We start from the raw sequence: 4,876 nt of genomic DNA, 5'->3' as shown, positions 1-4,876 counted from the left end.
ATTACATTTATTTGGTATGTATATCCATTATCAGTTGATGGATGTTTGGGTTATTTCCACCTTTTGGCTATTATAAATAATACATATACTACTCTGAACATTTGCAAGTGTTGTATGGATTTATGTTTTTATGTTTTAATTTCTCTTGGGTATATACCTAGGAATGGAGTAAATAGGTCATATGCTCATTCTGTGTTTAACTTTTTGAGGGACTGCTAGACTATTATCCTAAGTGACTATACCTCTTGAATCCCTTCAGCATTGTTTGAAGGTTACAATTTCTCTGCATCTTCACCAATTGTTATCATCTGTCTTTTTTATAATTGCCATATCAGTGGTATTTCATTGTGATTTCAATTTGCATTTCCTTGATCACTAGTGATTTACCTTTATATATGTTTATAATAATTCTCATTTTAGATTACAGTAAATTTTATAAAACATTTAACATTGTTTTGTACCTCAAATATCCATTTGATGCTAATATTTAAGAAACAGTGTTTTGAAATTTACAATATTTGGATAGGCTTTTGTCCATGTAAAGTAATATCCTACCTCTCAAATAAAAGGGATTATTAGATGTTTTTATTTAAATGTACATAATTTTTTCTCTCTGTAATTTGAGGCTTTCCTTCAGAAACTGAGTTTGAGAATTACATTCTGTATGACTATGGGTCTCGAAAAGTGCTGGCTGCCATTATTTTTGATTATGACTTCCAAAACTGCAATGACCCCCTGCCACTTCAGGTAAGAAAACTTTAGATTTTTCAAATAAAGTTTCTTATAATTGTACTTCCAGTTACTATAATTTTAATGAATTAATATTCTTAATCCTATCTTATAAGTGAAGAAGCTAATTTCCCCAAGATCATACTCCTAGAGTACAATAGAGCAAGAATATAAATTCAGATGTGAGTAGTTGCAGTACCTGTACTCTTAACCAGTATCTTATGCTGATGGGGAAGATCTGTATCTTCTACACACAGGCCTGAAACTGTGTGAAACTTTGACTACTCAAAGCAGTACTTCTAGTCCTACAGAGGATGATAAAACAAGCTTCAACAGATACCTCTTTAATAATAGGCAACCAGCATGAAAAATCCTCTTCTTCTGAATGAAAGACAGATCTAAGGCTCAGCCACATTGATTCACAGTTAGGACATTAGGACTGAGAAAGAATCTGATTATAGCCCATGAGAAGGAAAGAAGAGGACTGTGCTTTGAACTTTGTGTCTCCCTAGTAGATTTTATAGGCATCCTATCCTTATATGACAGAAATAAATGGCCAATCTATAATATCTAGAGTCAAATCCTGTGTTTAGGACACGGATTCTTGTCAGTAGAAGGGATGCTTAAGGAAAACCACTAGTAGTATAATGTGCCTTCTTGTTTACTCCATTTTTCCATGATTCCTTTATTCTCCAACTTCCTTCCATTTACTAACCCAAAATTATCCATATGCTATATTGATTTGAGTATATACGTGTGTTCAACAATATAAAGTAGCTCAAAGTGTCTTCAGCACCATTTTAAGCTTCATTTTCACTACTCATAGACTGTGTTTACGCTCCAAATATTTGACAATATTTGGAGAATAAACATAGTTCCCCAGATTATTTTCCCAGGTATTTGATCTATTTTGATTATTTTATGAACAAACTTTTGCAATCTCTGTTGTTGACTTTGTGGGATTTTGTTTGTTTGTTTTAGGGGAAACAGAGTCTTGCTCTATCACCCTGAGTTAAGTGCCAGGCATCATAGCTCACAGCAACCTCAATTTCCTGGGCTCAAGCGATCCTCTCGCTTCAGCCTCCTGAATAGCTGGGACTACAGGCACCTGCCACAATACCTGGCTAGTTTTTCTATTTCTAGTAGAGATGGGGTCTTGCTCTTGCACAGGCTGGTCTCAAACTTCTAAGTGCAAGCAGTCTGCCTGTCTTAGCCTCCTAGAGTGCTCAGATTATAGGCATGAGCCACCAGGCATGACCAACTTTGTGTTTAACTTATACTTGATATCTACTACTTTTTCTCTATCATAGCTGACTTTCTTGGCAAGATTTTTGATGGTTTCCCATTGCCTCAGGCTCATTCCAGAGTGCTTTGCATATGGTTCTTAGTACCTGAATCCATCTCCAGTCACAATTTTGTGACACCTTACATACTTCAGGCTCTAGTCATACTTAACTTGTAAAAGTTCTCTGCATGTGCCATTTTATCTTTGGCTTTGGGCCTTTGGTCACACCATTTTCTCTCATGTAGGACTGTACCTTGCAAGCTCCCATTCAACTCCCATATCCATCCCTTCCTTTTCTGTACTTTCATAATAATCTGTACATATTACTGCTAGTCAAAATCTGTATGAGAGCATGGATACTACTTCAGGTATTTCAAGAGAGGGACTTTAATACAAGGAAAATTTTAAACATTCACATTCCAGATTCTAGTCAGTCTTGACCATTCAGGGTATCCAACCTTTTGACTTCTCTGCACCTCACTGGAGCAAGAATTGTCTTTGGCCACACATTAAGTGCACAAACACTAATTTAAACTGATGAACAATAACAAGACAAGGTCCATGAATAATTTTCATGACAACCGTCGCCACAGATAAAATAGTCCTCATATAATTTGCACGTATCCTATGGGCCATGGGTTGTACACCCCTACTAGAGGGTCTAGATTGCTTTCCTAGTGAGGTAAACCACCTTTCTTGAGTACTTAGTTGTCAGGTCATGGTTATCACAACACATATTCACTGCAACCTATAGAAAAGCAAGCACCAAGAGATACCCTAATGAAATCCCTATTATATACATACCCAGCACTTGTTTTCATTCATAACAACAACCCTAGTTCTTCATGTTAATTTCTCCCTCTCATATAGTAACTCCTTTCCTTTTGGTGCATTAGCATAAGTAGCCCAATATGACTAGGTGGTAATCATATAAGTCTCAATGGAAATTTTACTGTTTTCCCTATTGGAAATGTTTCTCTTGTCCCAGGAAATAAAGCCTTGAATCCAGTAGACCTTCGGGTTGTAGAAATGGAAAATGCAAATACCAATTATAAGTATCTATTTGAAGAGAGTGATGGTAAGAAGGGTCAATTTTACTTCGTGGCTTTGGCTCCCATCCCCTTATATTGTAGCTATTAGGGACATGGAGCCATTTTTCAGTTGTTAACTACATAGACCACATCCTATAGAATAGTGCCTCAGATTAAAAGGACATTGTCCCCAAGTGGCTGCCTTGACTAAAATTTAATAGGCCATTTCATTTCCTTCTCTCAGGCCTGCTGGGAATGTGGTAAGAACAGAAGATGTGTCAATGGGTAAGGTGGCAGTCACTGTACCTTCTTCAGTGTAAAACAAGCCCCTTGCCTGAGACATGTTGTGTGTCTATACCCCTACTGTATATCCACTTCTTATTCTTCTTTATAATACCCTAAAGCTAGAGAGAGCACACATGTCCTTCAAAGGGTGGGTGGTTAAACAAACCATGGAAAACAACTCAGCAATAAAAAATGAATAATCGGTACATACAACTATTTAAAATAATCACCAGGGAATTATGCTGAGTGAAAAAAACAACCTGAAGATTGATACTGTGTAATTCCATTTATATAATAGTTTTTAAATGACAGTTTTAGAAATGCAGAACATCTTCTTCATTGTGAGGGGATAGGTATTGGGAAAAACAATGCAATGAAACTGTTTGTTATCTTTGACTGTGGTGATGGATCCACAAACCTACATGTGTGATAAAACTGTACAGAACTTAATACACACTAACACATACACACAGGCAGAGTAAAAATAAAAATGGTGAACTCTGAGTAAGACTGATGAATTATATTAATGTCATTATCCTGGCTGTGATACTATGCTATAGTTTTATAAAATGTTATTTGAGGAAAGGGGTCAAAACTTATATAGGATCTGTTTATTATTTCTTCCAATTTCTTGTTGTTTACAATTAACTTAATAAAAAGTTTAATTTTTAAGAAATATAACTTAAGAAAATAACTTGTCAAGTCTATACTTTCAGGGAACATTTCTGAAGTTTGTTACCAGAGAATTTTTTTAAAGATTTAGAGCACTATTCTTTGTTTTTTTTTTTTTCTCTTTTTCTTTTTTTTTTATTAAATCATAGCTGTGTACATTGATATGATCATGGGGCATCTAGAGCACTATTCTTTGAACATGGAAACCACGAGCAGGAGGCACAGTGTTCCCCCTTGAGTATGAAGCCAGCTCTTCTTATTGCTTCCCTGCAACTTCCAGTGGCCATTGATGATCCTTCTTTTCTTCCTTTTGAAGAGTGAGAGTGAGAGGATGTTTGGATTACTTAAAAAAAATGAATTATCAAACAAATGGGTCTTAATTAAACTGAAAAGCTTCTGTACAGCTAAGGAGACAACAACCAAAGCAAATAGACAAACTGAGTAATGTTTTGACTATTTGAGGTGTTGTCTGATTCCATATAAAACGAAATATTATTTTTTCAAGATCTTTAAAGAATGACAGTGGAGCTTTAATAAGGATTGCATTAAAATTGTATATTGCTTTGGGTAGTATGGACATTTTAAAAATGTTGATTCTTCCCAGCCATGAGCATGGTATGTTTTTCCATCTGTTAACATCTTCAGCTATTTCTTTTCTTAAGGTTTCATAGTTCTCTTTGTATAGATGTTTCACATCCTTTGTTAGGTATACTCCCAAATATTTCATCTTCTTTGGCACTACTGTGAAAGGAATAGAGTCCTTGACTGTTTTTTTCGGCTTGGTTATTGTTGGTATATATAAAGACTACAGATTTACAGGTGTTGATTTTGTAGCCTGAGACATTGCTGTATTCCTTAATCACTTCTAAAAGTT

The 4,876-nt window shown here is 35.4% G+C and overlaps 1 pseudogene; it reads left to right on the top strand.

Annotated features, from left to right (window-relative positions):
• Nucleotides 1-4,030: 4,030 nt before the first annotated feature.
• On the top strand, nucleotides 4,031-4,342 carry LOC128563084 (uncharacterized; annotated as a pseudogene).
• The last annotated feature ends 534 nt before the right edge of the window (nucleotides 4,343-4,876 follow it).

Source organism: Nycticebus coucang, chromosome 12, assembly GCF_027406575.1.
Source record: "Nycticebus coucang isolate mNycCou1 chromosome 12, mNycCou1.pri, whole genome shotgun sequence".
NCBI classification, from domain to species: domain Eukaryota; kingdom Metazoa; phylum Chordata; class Mammalia; order Primates; family Lorisidae; genus Nycticebus; species Nycticebus coucang.
This window is presented reverse-complemented; position numbering and strand designations above follow the sequence as displayed.